This window comes from Prionailurus bengalensis, chromosome D1, assembly GCF_016509475.1.
Source record: "Prionailurus bengalensis isolate Pbe53 chromosome D1, Fcat_Pben_1.1_paternal_pri, whole genome shotgun sequence".
In the NCBI taxonomy this organism is placed as follows: Eukaryota; Metazoa; Chordata; class Mammalia; order Carnivora; family Felidae; genus Prionailurus; species Prionailurus bengalensis.
Window position 1 is genome coordinate 41,994,436 of NC_057346.1, and position 19,193 is coordinate 42,013,628.

The window sequence follows — 19,193 nt, forward strand, 5'->3', positions numbered from 1 at the left end:
AAGTAAAATAGAATTTGAAAGCATTTACACAAAAGTAAAAAATATAGTAATAAAAATTAAAGAAAAATATTTTTAATAAAAATTGAAAATAAAAATCAATTTTTTCTCTTTCTGTATTCAAGAAAAAGAAGTGTAAAAGATAAAAAGAAAAAAAAGAAAGAAAATTGAATAGATGAACCTGCTAACAGATTGAAACAGGACTGAAATTACTTCGTTTTCCCCTAGAACTCAGTCTATGTAGCACTTTATAACCCATAAACTAAGCCAGTGGTGAGACTTATGTTTTTGAATAGCAATGTTGGCTCAGTTGGGCGGGGCTCAGTGTAATAGCTCCGCTCTCCACTAGATGGTGCAGCTAGCCTACTGGGGTGGATTGTTGCGGCTCATATGAACATGCGTGGGAGCGGTGACAATGGCTCCACCCAGCTACCCATTCTGTTCTCCCGGATCAGCAATTGTGCACCTGTCCTCAGTCTTCAGCTTTCATCCACTACCCACTTTTTCACTCTCCATGACCAGGCCTCAGGCAGTACCTCTCTCCTGAGTTTTGTCTCAGATGCAGCTGTTTTCCCTGGGCCCTTACTTCTGAAGGACTGTGGCTTTGACCTGTTCCGCCCCTCTGTGGGAGGGTCTCACCAAGCAATGGCAGAATCCCAGCTGCACCCAAGAACGCTTGCGGGACCCTGCTGCTGCCAGAGTCCCAAGACTGCGGCCAGGTTCCAGTCTGCCCCAGAAAAAGTTCGTGAGACAGTGTAGCAGCAGCATTTCAGGGATTATGGAAAATCACAACACACATCTGGCACCAGGCTTTACCCTTAATGACCTTGTTCCAGCACCAGCAAATGTGGCCATTTTCTGGGGTCTGCTGGGACCAGGTGGTTTCAACAGTCTCTACCAAATGTACTTCCATCAGTGGAACCGCTTTTTGCCATGTGGCCCGAGTACCTCCTGGACCCCACTCTGTTCCTGGGGATTTGCCCTTCCCACCAGAGCACCTCCAGGTATTGAGCTGTAGAGTTGCAGCCTTGAACTCCTGTTTACAGTCTTAATGGAATTTAAACCTTCTCTTTTCTCCTTCCTCCCTTTTTAGTTTACTCCCTGTGGCTGTTTCCAATTTTCCACTTTCTCTCCAGCTGCTTTTGGGGAGAGGTGCTTTTCCCATATTCTCCCCTACCCCAGTCTCTGTCCTCTCTCTGCCTGCAAAGGTGGCTCCCTGCCCACCGCCAGCTTCTCTCTCCCCAAGTTCACCTCTCTGCACCACGTACCTGCTGAATTCTGTGGTTCAGGTTGTTCAGATTGTTGTGTTAATCCTCCAATCAGTTTTCTAGGTGTGTAGGATGGTTTAGTGTTGGCTGGCTGTATTTCATGGACGTGAGACACACACAAAACTTCCATGCTGTTCCGCCATCTTGGCTCCTCCCAGCTGGGATTTTGATAGGGATTGTGTTGAATCTGTAGATATATATGGAAATTATTACTGTCTTAACAATATTAAGTCCCTCAATTTATCAACATACATGTTTTTTATTTATATCTTTTTAAATTATTTTAAATAATATTTTAAAGTTTCAGTATACCAGTATTGTGTATGTTTTTTTAAATATATCCCTAAATGTGTTATTTTTGGATGCTTTTAAAAAGGAGATTTTCTATTCTGTTTTTGGAGTGCTCCTTGATATTTGTATATTGATCTTATATCCTGCAATATTTCTGAATTTTTTTATTATTTCAGAGTCTTTCTGTGAGTTTCTTAGGATTTTCTAAATATGTAGTCATGTCATTTACAAATACAGGTTTTTTTGCCATTTCAATGTGGATACCATTTATTTATTTATTTATTTATTTAGCCTAATTGGCCTGTGTTCTGGGTTGAATAGTTTCCTCCTCAAAATTCATGTCAACCAGCACCTCAGAATGTGATCTTATTTGGAAATAAGATCTTTGCAAATATGGTTGAATAAGATGAGGTCATACTGAGTTGGAATAGATCCTTAAAGCCACTGGCTGGTATTCTTATGAAAAGGCCATGTGAAGACACACAATCACAGAGACAGTGAAAAGGACCATGTGAAGATGGATGAAGACATTGGTGGGATGCAGCTATAAGCCAATGAAGATAAAGATTGCTGGCAACTGCCAAAAGCTGGGAAGAGGCAAAGAAGGATCCTTACAGTCTTCAAAGAGAGCATGATCTTGCCAACTTCTTGACTTGTAGCCTCTGTAACTGTGAGAGAATATACTTCTATTATTTTAAGCCACCCAGTTTCTGATACTTTGTTGTGGCAACCTTGGGAAATTAATGTGTAATAGAAAAACGTGGCTTTGGAGCCAGATGAACCTGAGGTGGATTCCAGCAGTCTGGCACTAATTAGTTCTGAGTCACTGAGCAAATAATTTCAAGTGTTTTTGTGCCCTTTTCAATCTATGAAATGGGATTAATGGAAACCATACATTGTGAAGTTTGAAATGGGTAATTTTTATAACAAACATTAATAGATTTTTAAAACCTTTTTATCATTATTGTTGCTATTAAGTGAAACTACATACTAGTGGAGGTTCTGTCTAAAAAAGAATCCTGAAAGAAGTCAGTAGGTTCTCTTGTTGAGAAAGATACCATAGACAGTTAACACATCAGGTTGAGTATTTCCTTTACGTGCTTTTGGCTGCTTTTGGATTCTCCTCCCTGATTTTGAATAGTTTCTTGCTCTTCTGCCTAGAAAATATAAATTAGACTATTCCACAGGGGCAAATACTATGCTTAATACACTTCCATCCCATCATGGATCCCATCATCTGCTTAACCAGTCACCTTCCCCCACCTTATCATAGAGATGACATCTTTTTATCACTGACAGAGAGTCATTTCTACAATATCAGTTGCAACTGGAGTATGACTCTGACCATTCCAGAATGCAACATAGCCAACATCATGAACGGGACAGGCTCTGCTGCTAATGGCTGCTTGTTTGCTTCTGTCAAGTTTATATTTCTTAGGGTGAGAAGCTAGGTGAGATGAAATAGAGCAGGCTTTTAGAAAGCTCTTGACATATGGGTTCTCTAGCTGTGTATAGCTTAGGAGGATCAATAGAAACCTGTCACAAACACACTCACACAATCCTGCTCAAGGTAATGAGCATTGACTAATACAATTTTATTTGTACCTTTGCAAAATGCTTCTGGTCAGAGGTCAGCATTTGTGGGCAAATGCTTGCCTCTGGTATTTATTTTTCTAGTAGGGGCTGTTGGATGGCTCACTAGAGGGAGATTATGAAACATTTAAAATATATATACTGTGATTTCCTCCTCCCAATGCCCACCTCACACATATACAGACTCAAACATGTTTGTAGGAAAATTCTTAATCTTCAAAGAACAGGCACAGAACATGGATTCTGAAATCAGACAGATTTGGGTGTTTCACTCACTAGCTGTGTGACCACTCAAAATTCCAATTTTCTGATTTCTAAAATGGAAATTAATAATATGAGTCTCAATAGCTTTTGTTGATTTTGTTTACAAGTTTATCTCCTCCTTTAGACTAAACTCTTTGAGGAGAAGTTCTCTGTTTTATTTCTACATCTTCAACATCTAGCATAGTACTAAGTGTATGTTACACATTCCAAGTATGTGTTAAACATTCCACACTTGCTGAATGAAGGATGGATGATGCTTAAATTAGGTTTACTTCTTGGGGCACCTAGGTGGCTCAGTTGGTTAAGCAGTTGACTCTTGATTTTGGCTCAAGTCACAATCTCACAGTTTGTGGGATGGAACCCCACATCAGTCTGCTTGGGAAGCCTGCTTGGAATTCTCTCTCTCTCCCTCTCTGTGCCCCCCCACACACACACATACTCTCTCTCTCTCTCTCTCTCTCTCTCTCTCTCTCTCAAAACTTTAAAAAATTAGGCTTAGCTTCTTATATAGTGTTCAATTTTTATCAAGTTACAACACTTCTCTCCAACTCTGTTTCCATTATTTGAGAACTATATTAAATAGTGTACAAATAATATCTTAGGTCTCTTCCACTGCTAATATTCACGATGACACTGATTGTTCCTATTGGGGGAAGAGGAGATGGTGCTTCCATATGATAGTTTCCTTATTTGGATTTAATTTCACAGACACTGGACTTTTCCACCAATGCTTGCCCATTTGTATCCAAAGGCATGTGCTTAGCAAGTAAAATGCAGTCCAGTAGAGCATGTACTGTTTAGAAGCTTAGATCTTTATTTGAAATACCTTTCTGGAGACCAAGAGAGTCAAGAATGAGGAATACATCATCACTCACCACTTTGTCATGATGTACGTAGGCATTATCTCAATAGTTTTTACCTTACTTGAAGAATAATCACATTTCCTTGTATTTGGGGGGAAAAATCAGAGTGAGCCAAAGTGATATTGGCTTTAGGCAAAACATATGCTTTGTATTTATCAAAGTTTTCAGCAATAGCTGCATAGTCTCTACTGATGATCCATTTTTAAGCTAGTCCTGATTGTAACATTTCTCCCTTTAATCCAAAGTATCTTAAGCAAAGTATCATAAGCAGTACCTCCTTCTTCCCATCTTGAGCTGGAGGAGTCAGAAAATAGAAGTTCTGATATTTTTCTTTTCCCATTTTGGAAGTGGGTCAATTCCAAGTTTATTTAAGAGAAAGCAAAATGAGGAAACATACATATCTTTCATACAGACTAACGAAGATGCAATCTTGCACTCTAATTGAGGATTCAGAGAGAAGGCTCTGTGGTGTCATGAGGTGTCATACATACAAGAAACAAGTGGCAGCTGGTTGCTGTGGAGGCAGCTAATGTGCAAATTCACTAATTAGAGAAATGCAAATTTTAAAGACATATTCTGTTATACCCTGGAGCCATGTTGAAGCAGTCAGCATAGAAGGGGTCCTAAAAGGGCTCACCTTTGGGGGATCTCGGAGCCAAGATGCACTTGGCTTACACTTATCGGTACATATTGAAATAGCAGCTACTTCTCTAGATGCAGAGAGGTTAAACACAGGAGCAGTTTAAATTGTGAGAGCAAAGAGACGAATCTGATGGACCTTTAACCTGGCCGGCACACTTGTGAAGCCATTTGCCCTCGTGGAATCTCCTCTATTCCTGTACTCTGTTCTGCCTTTAACTCCGTCTCAGTTCAAGGCACACAACGTACTGGTGGTACGGGAAGGGAATGGGTTAAACCTTGAAAAAACAAGGGATTGAACTACTGCTAGAGACACAAACACATTTAAATAAACACTTATTAAATAAAAAAAAGTTTTTTGTTTTTGTTTTGTCTTAACCTAATGACCTGTAGATTTTTTTCCCTAACTAAATTAGCTAATTTTCAATTAAGTCAAATTAATTGACTGTTTTTAACATATGCCTGCCTAAATATCTGTCCTCTAGTGCTGAAGTCCTAGCTTCAATTCACTGATTATCAGAGTATAGGTCAGTTGTTCCTCATTTCAAGTTTAAAGATTCCATGGATATTCTTAAGTTGACATAAGGAAACCTATGAACCTTCCAGAATTTCAGGCAATAGTGTTTGTTAAAATGCATGTACATTTTTCTAAAGAGGTTTATGGCTTCCAGTATGTTTTTCATAAGGCCTGAACCTCAGCCTCCAAATTAAGGAAGACTGTTTTTGTGGTCTCATTACAAATACAGTTCAGGCAGTCCTGAATAAGTATGTCAGACCATTTCTCCTCTACTCTCTCATTTACGTTCACTGATGTGGGGAATGGGGGAGGTCACATGACTTACAATGTATCATAAGCATAGATGTGAGAAATCTCAAGTCCCTGCTACCATTATTGGATCCCAAAGGAATATTCTCTTTGCTGCAGGAGACCGGCTGTGGGATGGCCTTACTTATCTAAGCAGAAAGGCTAGAGAGTTGATGCAAGGCCTGAGGTTGCCGAAAAAAGTGCCTCCTCCCGTAGGCGATTTTCTGTTTCCTGTTTCTTTTTCTGTTTCCACAACACTCAATTCTGGAACTGAGAGCATGTGTTGTGGTGGTTTTTGTGTTTGTTTTAGACAAAAGTGGACTGACCCTGAATCCATAACTTTAAAGCAGTTTCCTTGTTCTGGCCCTACTGTCTCCTGGCTCTGTGACCTCGGTTGACTAGCTCATCCTGCTGTGCCTCAGGTTCTTTACCTGCAAAATGAAGGTTATAATCCATGCCTCATTTTCCTGCAGGGTTGTTGGGAAGATCAAATGAGATGAATGTGAAAACTCTTAGGGAAGAGTAAATTTTCTGAAAACATTCGTGTATTATATTTATTTGTTTATTTCATAAATGTTTATTTTTTGAGAGAGAGAGAGAGAGAGAGGCTGTAAGTGGAGGAGAGTGCAGAGAGAGCAGGGGCCAGAGGATCCAAAGTGGGCTCCACACTGACAGCAGTGAGCTAAATGGGGGGCTCAAACTCAAAGTCAGACACTCAACCGACTGAGCCACCCAGGTGCCCCCCTATGTGGATTATATTTATTTTAAAACAGGTCTATTGTCATTTTTTTTACATGGGTAGAGAAAACTACTTTGGAAGATTGATTTTTATTAGTGAAATGGCTCTTTATTTGAAAACTTGGTTTTTCATGTATCTCTGCTCAAATAGAAAAGCTCATTCAGTGATAAAAGAGTAAGTGTGATGGTTCCATGTTAATGTTTTGGTGTCTGGGAAAATCGAGGCTCTCGGCTTGGTCATAATTTTGTGTATGTTTAGTTTTTTTATATTATAGTTATTTATATAGTTATATAGTTTTATTATATATATAGTTATATATAGTTTATATTATAGTTATATATACTTACTAAAAATGTGTTACTTTTAAAATATACCCCAAAATAAATAAACGTTGAAAAAAAAAAATTAAAAAAAAAAAAAAAAAAGGGGCGCCTGGGTGGCGCAGTCGGTTAAGCGTCCGACTTCAGCCAGGTCACGATCTCGCGGTCTGTGAGTTCGAGCCCCGCGTCAGGCTCTGGGCTGATGGCTCAGAGCCTGGAGCCTGTTTCTGATTCTGTGTCTCCCTCTCTCTGCCCCTCCCCCATTCATGCTCTGTCTTTCTCTGTCCCCAAAATAAATAAACGTTGAAAAAAAAAAAATTTAAAATATATACTTAATATAGGTTAACTCTATAGCTTTGGCCTATTAAAAAACATTTTTTGAAAATTATCTATATTAAGAATTGGGAGGGGTACCTAGGTGACCCCATGGTTTAAGCGACCGACTCTCGATTTCGTCTCAGGTCATGATCTCACTGGTGTGAGATGGAACCCTCATCTGACTCCATGCTGAGTGTGGAGACTGCTTGGGATTCTCACTCTCCCTCTTTCTCTGCCCCTCCTCTGTTCACTCTTTCTCTCTCTCTCTCCAAATAAATAAATAAACTTAAAAAAAATGTGAAAGCATCGCCTGTCCAGTTTTATTCTGTCTCCCAAGGTACCACACGACACTCTGAGAGGGGCTGCGCTCTTACAGGAGAAAATTTCCCACAGTCATGAACGTGAAGGGTGCACGGCAGCTCCCTCAGTGTAGGTTCGCTGTCCCAGCCTCCAACAGGCTAGTCAGAAAAGTGAATTTACTGGTTTGTGCCTACTCAGCATCTTTCTTTGGGCCTATTCTAAGGATTTAAGAAACCAAAAAGAGTTTCTTTTTTAACAGCATACTTGCATCTGTGTCGTATAATCATAAAAATCTTGGAAGAAATGTATCCCATTTATTAGGTTAAAAGGAAGTAATAATTCAATGACTCCCTTCTTTGTAATGCTGTCTCAACCATTTCCTCTATGAAGTAGAGACATCTAAACCTCATTAATTCAGAGGCTACTAATATATACTTTGCAATTACTGGCCTGAGTTATTCTGAAGCTTACCTTTGCATTATATATGAAAGATAGATATTAGGAAATAATAGAAAATATATATATGTATGTATATACGTATGTATGTATATATATGTATACACATATATATGTATGTATATATGTGTTTGTGCATATATATGTATATGTATATGTGCATATATATATATGTGTGTGTGTGTGTGTGTGTGTGTCTGTCTGTCTCTTGTTCCTGGCTACAGCTTCTAAAACCCTTGTAATTTCCTAAGTGATAAGAACACTAAGAGCATCTTTTGTTTTAATATTTGAGTCTTGGTTCCTGATGAAGAATTAACTAAATCCCTCAGAATTTCCTGGGTGACTGGAGTGTCTTTTATTCTAATGAAGTAAGTCTTCATGGGTTCCTTGATAGCTTTAGGATTGGGGCTGGTGACCAGAAAGACTAAGCCATATTTAGAAGCTTGCAACTTTTAGCCTCATCTCCCATCCTCTGGGAAGGTGTGAGGGATTAGAGATTGGGTTAATGGTCAGTCAGGCCCACATGATGAAGCCTCCGTGAAAATTCCAAAAGTAAAGGGTTCAGAGAGCTTCCTTGTTGGTGAACACATCTATATGCCAGGCAGGTGACAGGTGACAAACCCTAACTCCACAGGGACAGAAGTTGATGAGCTCAGGACACTTCTAGACCCCCCCTATGTATGTATCTCACTTCTGGCTCCTCATGTATATGCTCTATCAAATAAACTTGTAAATGTTAGTAAGTATTTCCAAGGAGGGGATTGTGGGAAACTCCAGTTTGTAGCTAAGTCCAATAGAAGTCGTGGGTAACACACTACACTTGCAACTGGCATCTGAACTGGGGTTGGGGGGCAGTCTGTTGGGACTGAACCCTCAAACTCTGTTGAATTGTGGGATATCCAGCTGGTGTCCTAAAGAATTGTTTGGTGTGGGGAAAAAAACCCACACACATCTGGTGTCAGAGTACTTTTTATGTGTAAGTTAAGGAGAAACACAGGAGTCTTTCCCAGACAGAAAACTTTGGCGTTTTATGTGGTGCAACAATAAAGCAAATCTTCATACAATTTTATAATACGTTTTGAAAACAAAATCATAAAAACTGCTTATTTCCAGATAAGTATTATTAGCACCAAGTAAATGTGTCTTAGTTATTAAAATAGTCCAAGTTGGACTTAAATTTATTAATTATTAGCAGTGCTAAGAAAATTCTATTTCTGAAAGAAAAATTATATGATTCAAATCTTAAGACTGAGTTCCTTCCCAAACAAACGAATTAGCGAAATTTGAACTAAGGGATTTAACAAAGGAGATTAACATAAACAAAACAATTTAATAAATTTCATCAAAATTTCATATCAATTGCTAATACCAAGCAGGATTAAGCCTTAAATAATGACATGATCATTATCTCTTAAACCACTGATGTTGGTATAAAATAGAGCAACTGTTGATATAGTCTCCCACGCTGTTTTTCTAAGCCAGTATTTCATACTTTCTTTAACATGCTTTTAAGTTTATTTATTTTTGACAGAGAGACATAGAAAGAGCACGAGCAAGAGCTGGCAAGGGCCAGAGAGTGAGGGAGACACAGAATCTGAAGCAGTCTCCAGGCACTGCGCGGTCAGCACAGCGCCCAACGCAGGGCTTGAACTCACAAACGGTGAGACCTTGACCTGAGCTGAAACTAAGAGCTGGACGCTTAACCAAATGCGTCATTCTGGTGCACCAACATGCCCTTCACAGCAGTCTAATGACATAGGTAAAGGATGGAAAGAAATAGAGACTCAAAGGGCAAATGACTTGCCCAAGTCATCTCGCCTCAGAATTGATAAGGATGAAGCTGGAAGTAAATCGTACTTCCCACATTAGTAAGTTCAACAGAGTGTTAAGGACAGTATAAAAGCTGAAGTCCTTGAAGTCAAACAGATTTGTATCTAATTCTGGTCTACTCCTTAACAGCGAGGTAATCTTAGAAGAAACATTACTTCTCTCTGCACTTTTGCTTTTTCCATCTGTAAAAAAGTTATTAATAAGAAACTGATGAAGGTAGTATAGATTAATAAAATAACATAGGAATGTTTCTGGCATACAGGACCCTGTTGATAGATGTTTTTAAGGAGCAGTGTGTGGTACTGGGAAAAGCATGGGTATCCTTTGGATTTGGAGAGATCTGACTTCCAGTTCTGAATGCTGATTTCTATGTTTGTGACCTTGGGCAAGTTTCTTCATCTCTCTGTAATCTCTCTGTAAGATGTGTATTTACTTGGACAAAATAACATATACAAAGTGATACATGATGCCTGACACTTGGCAGATAGGACATGAATAGATGTTTCTATGATGCCTGCGTGTCCTCACCCTCAGTTTATGATTATAAAATCCCAGTACTAAGGGATTGGTACACAGCAGTGATGTGACACTTCCACATTTCAGTGTAATTTACAGAAACATTTAATTATCCATAATTGAAAACACACAGCAAGTTTTTTGCTATTGATAAAGCTTAACCCTCCAGATGTCCAGGGATGTCTGGAAACTGATTTCTTGTACTTCCCTCATAACTGTGTTCCTAGATCTTCTGATTTTCACCTGCCTTGGTCTTAGAACTTGAATTTAGTTCAAATGGGATCCTGGCCTGAGATGTGCATGGTGATTTCAACCAGATTCAAAGTTCACAGTCTCCGGAATTTAATTTCATTTCCCCAAGTTGGTTGTAAGTTTTGTAGAGTCATGGGATCGTAGAATAGCCAGTGATATTTTGACGGCAAGAAACCTGTCACCACATTGCTAAGAAGATGGCCCCTTGTTGGAGATACCTGTAAAGAATCTATTATAGTGACATAAACACATGAGACTTCTTAGACAGTCCATTATGATGACATCACATCAGTCCCCTCTCTGAAATACTTAAAGGTAGGTCACTTCTTTCCACTTAATCTTCACCTCAATCCTTCACTTTTACATTCCTTTAACATTTTTCAGGTTGGGTTTTGAGTTTCTCTCTTAATGAAAGACGCAGTGGCAATAAATACAGCCCATCTTAGGCATAGTATAGAATATCACTTCAAAATCATGCTTCAGAAACCTATAGTAAGTCTACATTAACCCTCAAAAAGCATGTAATATTCTCATAAAGAATTTCATACTTACATCTCCTGACCTGTTAGTAGTTCCATTATTGGCTTAGTCATTCCATTCTATTCCAACAAATCAGTGTATCATCTTATGGTTTGTTCGAGTCACTTTTGGCATGACAGAAGGGCAAAATCCTTCTTACAGTGTCTGTGTATGTCAGTATACATTTAGTGAGCACCTACCAGGTAACTGTCTCTGAGCTGAATCCTGGGGATTCAAAAGTGGATAACATTTCCCTGCCCTCCAGGATCCCTGGGTCTAATGAGAAGACACATAGGTAAATTGATCAACTGGATAAACACTCATGCGTGCTGTGATGGAAGTATGTGCAGACAGAACTGGAGCTGGTAGTGGGGAAATGCAGCAGATCTGTCCCCCAGAGGAGCTGAAATATATCTCCCTTTCTTTAAACAAAAATAAGGATTCTAGAGTCAGTCTAATGGATAATATATCTTAAATGCTATATAAATATTTATTATTATTATCATTATGATTATTACTTCTTTGACCCACATTCCTTCTTTTTTTTTGAGAGAGAGATAGATAGAGAGAGAGAGAGAGGGAGAGAGTATAGCAGGGGAGGGGGCAGAGGAAAAGGGAGAAAGAGCACCTTAATCAGGCTCCATGCCCAGCAAGGAGCCTTTTGCAGAGTTCGACTTCCCAACTGTGAGATCATGACTTCAGGTGAAATCAAGAGTTGGACACTTAGCCAACTGAGCCACCCAGGTGCCCCTCCTTCAATTTTTTGAAATGCATTTTACACCTTTCTTTTGAACACTTTTAGTTAAATAGGTAAATGGCTTTTAAGTTTTCTACACTCTAGTAAATTAAGTTTATCCACTCTAATAAATACGTGAAATCCAGCATATGCATCTGTGTTTTTGTGTAGATACCTATGTATATTCCCGTGATACATTTATGTGTGAGGCACTCTAATATTTTCTGTTCCATTTTAATCTGTTCTGCTGTTAATAACCACCAAAATAATGCTTGTCATAACCCACTGAATTTAATCTAATGATCCAAGAATGGGCTGAGGTCTGTAGTTTGGACACAATTCATGAAGGGAATAGTACAGCCAGTGTGCACAGTGTGGCAAGTGTCACAATGAGGATATGTAAATATGCCAAGGAAGACTAGAGGAGGGGTCTTGATGAGCACACCAAGGGCAAGAAGTAGGTTATTGTCATTTTTTGCTCTATATCATTTAGCATTGATTTGGATCTTAGTAAGTGCTTGTTAAGTTAGTGAAGCTGGGTGAAGTTAGCATTACTTACTTTCCAAAAAAATGTTTAAAAAAATTTTTTATACGTTTATTTATTTATTTTGGAGGCCATCATGTATGTCAGTATATACAGGGGGGAGGAAGGGAGAGAGAGAGAGAGAGAGAGAGAGAGAGAGAGAGAGAGAGAGAATATGAATCCCAAGCATGCTCCATGATGTCAAGGCAGAACACAACACAGGGCTCTATCTCACGAGCTGTGAGATCATGACCTGAGTTGAAATCAACAGTTGGACACTTAACCAACCAAGCCTCCCAGGAGCCCCTCCAATAACCCTGTAACATGGCCATTGCTTCTTTCGCTATGACAAAAAAGACAAACACAAGATGCATTTGCCACCACACTTGCCTGTTCGTGACAATGTAATGACACCTCTTTTCTTTGAATCTCAGCTTCTTTCCCACAATGATTTCTGGTGCACAGTGGGCTCACATATTGAGATGATATAAATTTGTTGTAAATTTAATTCCACTTTCCCACCAAATGGGACTGTTAAATTGTGAACATATTTCTACTTTCCTGCTTCATAAAATATGAGCACTCTAATCCCAGATGGCACGTCCTCCAGAAACATATGGACAAGACAATTTATAAGGAGTGCTCTTTCAGGAGCCGGTTCCACTTAGCTGAGGAGGTTGGGTGATTGTGCCGAGACCTTTCAAGCTACTCATTGAGTTGGAGGATGAGCAGGTCTTAGTCAAGTGATTGAAAGGGATTGAAAGAAGTTGGACACCTACCCTTCCTAAATGGGTATGGATTTTCACAATTAGGGAAGGACTGGGGTAGATTGAGGTAGGAAACTCCTACCTGTACAAGGGCACAAAGATTTTGCTGTGAATATATAATATAGGTCTGTGATTTTTTGCTTGGTTAGTTGGGCTTTGGTTTTGGGGTTTTGTTTTGGTTTGGTTTGGTTTGGTTCTCTACAACTAAAATAGGCTATACTGGTCGTTCTGGTCCATGCTCAGGTAGGGCACTTGCAAGGAAGGAAAAGGACCAGATACTCACTCCTTACCTACTCCACACCTCTCAGTGTTTGCGTGTATTTTTGCATCTTAGGGGTGCTATATTCAGGATCAGGAGTTGTAGTAGAAAATACTTGAAAGGTTAATGGGAGTCAAATGAGGAGAAACTCTATTTTCTGTGCTAGGCATTCAGACTTTTACAGGCACTGCGAGTGATAGGATTAGGTGTGGGCTTTTGTTTCCCAGCGTGTAGTTTACAAAGTTCAGTCCTCCCCTGCTGCTGTCACCAGAGGTAAGAAAGTCTCAGAGCAGGAGATACTGTTACTATCTTTAGAAGTACAGTATCTCAATGCCTGGGAAAAACAAGGAATGAATTACCCATAAATATTTCTGGCTATTCATAAGCAATCCATAATTAATGGAGTTGGAGCCAATTCAATTTTTAGCTTTCTCTTCACACACCAAGGTAACTCCTGTGAATAAAGTCCCAATGATGGAGCTAGGACGTCTATCTTGTGGTGCCTGACTCTGATGCCTACAGTCTTTACACTAAGCTGTGCTGCCTTTCGTGGTGAGCATTCTTCACAGTGCCCAATACATATCAAAGAATCAATAAGTGATGCATGCATGAGCAAACATTGGATTATTTCAATGAATACTTCAGTGAACTATACCCATGCATCCCTCCACCATCACCCACTTGCCACTGTGTCTGCCACCATGCCTGCCCTTCCAGTGCTTTCCACTGGGCCTCCTTTCCTTTTGGGCCACCAACAGCTGGAGCTGGAGCTGGAGCAGATATTTATAATCCTTTATGTTGCTAGGACACGGCCTCTTAGACTGACGGTCAGGACAGGGTCCCAGACATTTAGCTACATGCCAGATCAAATAGTCTGCTGAGGTGTTTTTCCAGGTCCCCTAAATCCGATAACTAGTATTTGTAGACAATCTAAATCATGTTTGTGTGGTTTAACAAGATGGGATGAGAAAAAAATGTTTAAAATACACAGTGAAAGTTTCAGTGGCTTACAAATACATCACAGCTTCTATTTACTTTCTGATTTAAACAGAAGTTGGAGTCCACATAGTCACCGAGTCAATAGGCTAGGGAGAGTACCCCGTAGTTACTATACTTTCAGCACTGGGCTTTGTGCATCATCTACATTATTTTATTTAATCCTTGTAATAATCCTAAAATGTGGGCATTATTAATTCTGTGTTTCTTATGGTAAAACAGAAATACAGAGAAGTTAGATTACTAACCAATACATAGATCCAAAATCCTGTTCAGACACAGCCTTTTATTTAAAACCCAGCTGCTGAAAAAGCCATGCTTATTCTTCTGTAAATTCCTACCATCTGCTGAGAAACTGGAGCATCACCTAGCCCAAACACTGTCTTATTACCAGCAAATAAATGTCAGGGTAAAGACCATGAAAATCATCTGTTACCTTAGCCTTCAAGAAGTGCACTCACTCCCACCTGACAGCACTTTGCAGTGATGCCGGGAAACAAATAGATTAGTGGGGCTGGAGTCTTAGGGGGTGCCTAACCTTATGTTTCTGAGCATTTAACTTATTAAAATTCACAAAGAAAGACCTTATGGTGCCATCATTTTATCCAACTAACATCATCAGTATGGCTCAAGGGCTATGGCTTTGTACAGTCACCCTCCGAGTGGTGAACATATGGTTTTACTCGTCTCTAAAGCCTCAGGGCATCTGACGGCACCTTTCATGGATAATGGGTAAAGGCTGCCATACCAGTAGGTAACTTCTGTTCCATCAGTTTTGCCTTCGTGCCAAGAATGCTGAACAAATTTCAGGAGGTTTTGAACTGACCTAGGTCTGTTCTGTCAACAGCACCACCCTCACAATCAGCAGGGGAAAATGTTTCCTGTTTAACTGCACTTTGGAGTTCTTCTATGTTTGCATGAGCATCTTAAAGCAGGAGCCTATGGAACACAGCTAAGCCACAGTTGTAGATACCACATTTTTTTAAGCTGTTGCTTTGATTACGTTAGTTTGTTCTTTTTGATACCTGTCTTACTGCTTCTGGATGAGAAACTATGTTTTGTTATAATAGTATATTTTGAGAGTATATCCAAATAAATTCAGATAATTGAAAATATTTTTGCCCAACATTTCCCAGGTTCCCTAAGAATCTAAGCTATAAACAGCACCACTATTTACTGGTGTCAATATCTTCCTAGTAATTAAGTGCAATTGTATCTAATCTGCATTCTCTTGTCAATCATCTGGGAGGCTCCACATCTCCCTTCTGCTTTCCCCCAAGAACCCTCATAAGAGCAAGACATAGTGCAGTGGAATTGCCAAAGGCCTGGAAATCGACCAAGCTCGATAGTGAATTTTCACTTACTTTGAGGAGTAAGCACCTGGGCAGTTTTCGTGCCTTCAGCAGTTACTATAGTACGATGAATCCAAAGAACTTGGGAACCAGACTGGGCCGAGTCCAGATTCAAACTCCAGTAGTTCTTTACAAGTTATTTACTTTTCTGATCATCAGTATTCTTACCTCCTCCCGTCTTTTTAGCTATGTCTCAGGCATTTAATAAATGTTACCACAAATCACACACTCACTCAGGTCCTCAGTTTAAGACTCATGATTTACTTCCTTATCCCAGTTTTGCAAACCTGTGTTCAAAATTTCCTCTGAACATCCCCTTTCCTCATTAGCTCCATAGCCAAAAACTAGTCAAAGCACGGTCTTGTTTCACTTGGGCCCCAGCCTCCTGCTTGGTCTGTCTGCTTTCACTTGTTTACTATCTACAGGCTACGTTCCACACAGTTTATCTCCGTTATCACACTCCACCACCAGAGTGAACTTCAAAATTAAAATTAGATCATATAATTCCTTAGCAGAAAACCCTCTGTTGGCTCACATTAAAAATCTCTTTTTTTTTAAAGATTTTTTTTAATGTTCATTTATTTTTGAGAGACACAACGTGAGTGGGGGAGGAGCAGAGACAGAGGGAGACATAGAATCCAAAGCAGACTCCATCCAGGCTCTGAGCTGTCAGCACAGAGCTCGATGCGGAGCTCGAACTCACGAACCGTGAGATCATGACCTGAGCCGAAGTCAGACACTTAACCGACTGAGCCACCCAGGCGCCCCAAAACTCTCTTTTTAACAATGGCCTGAAAGATTCTAACATTATCTGGCCTAACCTGTTTTTCTTTCCTCATCTCTTTCTAGTTTTTGCTTTGACTGCTCTGTTCCAAAGAGCCTAGAATTTTTGATGCCTCCTAAACACACCAAATTCACTCCCGATCTCGAACCTTTGCTCTTGGCTGTTCCTTCCCCCAAATGGTTGTTTTTGTGTATTATTTCCCTTCCCTTACTGAACTGAGGGCTCAGAGAGCCCTCCTTTGAACATCACATTTAAAATGGAACTTTTCCCCATCCTGGGTCTCTGTCCTGGAACTCTGGTGGTGATTCTGTTATTTGACCACCACTATCTGCTACTTCTCTTTTGTATGTTTATATATTTATGAGACTAAGGATTTTTATTTACTCTGTTTCATGTTGAATCTTCAGTATTCAGAGAAGTATCTGCAAAGAACAGGCAAACATTATATATTTATTAAATTAATAAATTAATGACTTAACTCCATATTTTCTAGAAATGATGTTGATAATTCCTTCCTTAAAGGATTGCTCTAAGTATTAGAGTGAAAATAGAAGGCAACTAATCATGTTTGGAATAAGTGATTATTGCTAACACTAAAATTTGAACTAACTGAATGATTACAGATGGACCTTAGGGGTAAGTAGTACTTTTTGAGATTACACAGAACGCAATGAATATAGATAATATAATGGAGAGATGGGGGTTTTGAATATACAAATCCTAGTGCAGACACAGCACCCCATGTGAAATTATTAGAGGAAATGCCTTTATTTCATTATATTTTAGATTTATATGCCCATTAAGATTTTTGGACATATACTAAAGATGTAACATTCTTAGAACTATTTATAGCTTCTTATTATTTATTATTTTTGATATGTAAAGAAATTCTATGATCACCAGGCTGAGATTTGGGTGTGATTCACAGTGGCTGTGGCTAAGCTGTCTATGGATGTATGGTTTTAGTTCTGTCATTATCTGATTTTGACCTTTTCAGTATTATTTACAGTGGTAGAGACACCTTCAGATTAATTTTAACTTAAATTTTGGTCTATAATTATCATTTAAGGTACCTTTCACTTATTACACAGTGATGCCATTCTGAAAGTAATATTGTAACTACTGACAGCAAACATTTCCAAAGTCAGATTCTTTATTTCCTTTTCCAGTTCATTTCCCGGATACCTCCATGTCCTTATTTGTGGAGTGTTATTGGGAAGGGTTTTATGGCTTGCCTTACGTCATCCATCCCCTCTGAATTTCTGGGACTTAACCAGGCCAACAACAGTCCTGTTCATTGACAAACACACACTAGAAATTGTTCCAAGACAGAGAATAATAACTGGAATATTCTAGAAGGTTTTGGCTATTTTTTGGTCATGTTGCCAGTGTTGCTTTTGAAGTTCAGTCCAGCAGAGACCACTGGAGACTTTTCCACAGATAACTTGAAGCCTTTCCTGGTACTGGTATGTTCACACTTACTTGCTCAGTCACATCGGTGCCATGGCTTGCCCCCTGAAAAATCGAGGAGCTTTTCATGTCTGTACCACTCTTTTTTTAAGTATATTTATTTTATTTTTATTAATTATTTTTTAAGTAATTTATTTATTTTGAAAGAGACAGCAAGTGGGGTAGGGGCAGAAAGAAAGGGAGGGAAAGAATCCCAAGTGGGCTTCGCACTATCCGCACAGAGCCTAAAGCGGGGCTTGAACCCCCAAACCACGAGATCATGACCTGAGCCAAAAAGCCAGACACTCAACCGACTGAGCCACCCAGGCATCCCTCTGTACCACTCTTTTAATACATTCTCCGTTGACCTTTGCAGAAGAGGACTTTGGACCAACAGCTCCTTTCCAGCAGACCTCCCTGGCTGCAGTATGGGAGATGAGGCACTAAGGGTTCCAGTGTCTCTCTCTTGTGGTGAGAGCTAAGGACCCTCAGGGGGAGGGGGGGATAGCCTTCTTGAAGGCACAGGATTCCACTCCAACATTTCCTTTGGATTGTGTGTCTAATCACCTTATGTGTATGTAAGAGAGAGAGACACACAGAATCTGGAGCAGGTTCGAGACATGGGGCTCGAACTCACGAGTGAGCTGTGAGATCATGATCTGAGCCGAAGTTGGATGCTCAACCAACTGAGGCACCCAGTGACCCTATCAAGAGATTCTTCAAACACCAACATCTGTACCAAGCTACTCTTGATTTTAAAGAGATAGAGACAGAGACAGAGACAGAGAGAGTAACGGCTCTTAGTTACATCCCATTATTGTTTGATCAGTTTACAAAACAGACAAACCACCACCATGAACAAAATTTACTGTATGAATTTACTGTGGCATTTTGTTTATCCTGAAAAGTTATTCTTGAATTACAACTGTATCTTAAAATCGTTGGTATTTTAGGATTTAGAAAATACCACATATGCACAGAACAGGTACTGTGTGTAAGGTGAAGCTATTAATACTTAGTATTTTGGTGCCAAACCTGAGAGATGAACAGGCAGAGTACAGAGGCTTTTAGGGTAGTGAAAATACCATGTATGATGTTACAGTGTTGGATACATGTCATTATTATTTGTCCAAACCTATAGGAATTTGTGAATGTACATTGCCAAGAGTAATACCTAAGGTAAACTATGGACTTTGGGAAATTATGATATGTTAATATATCTTCATTCTTGGTAGAAATAAAAAGTACTGGGACACCTGGGTGGCTCAGTTGGTTGAGCGTCCAACTCTTGAATTCGGCTTAGGTCATGGTCTTGTGGTTCATAAGATTGAGCCCCACGTGGAGCTCTGTGCTGACA

General features: G+C 39.5%; 1 long non-coding RNA gene across 1 annotated transcript; it reads right to left on the bottom strand.

Moving 5' to 3' along the window:
* Positions 1 to 604: 604 nt before the first annotated feature.
* LOC122482538 lies at positions 605 to 17,485 on the bottom strand. Its single transcript, XR_006297198.1, has 3 exons — positions 17,475 to 17,485; positions 1,222 to 1,227; positions 605 to 995 (listed from the first exon to the last, which is right to left on the bottom strand). It is a non-coding gene; the product is annotated as an uncharacterized LOC122482538 (long non-coding RNA).
* Positions 17,486 to 19,193: the final 1,708 nt, after the last annotated feature.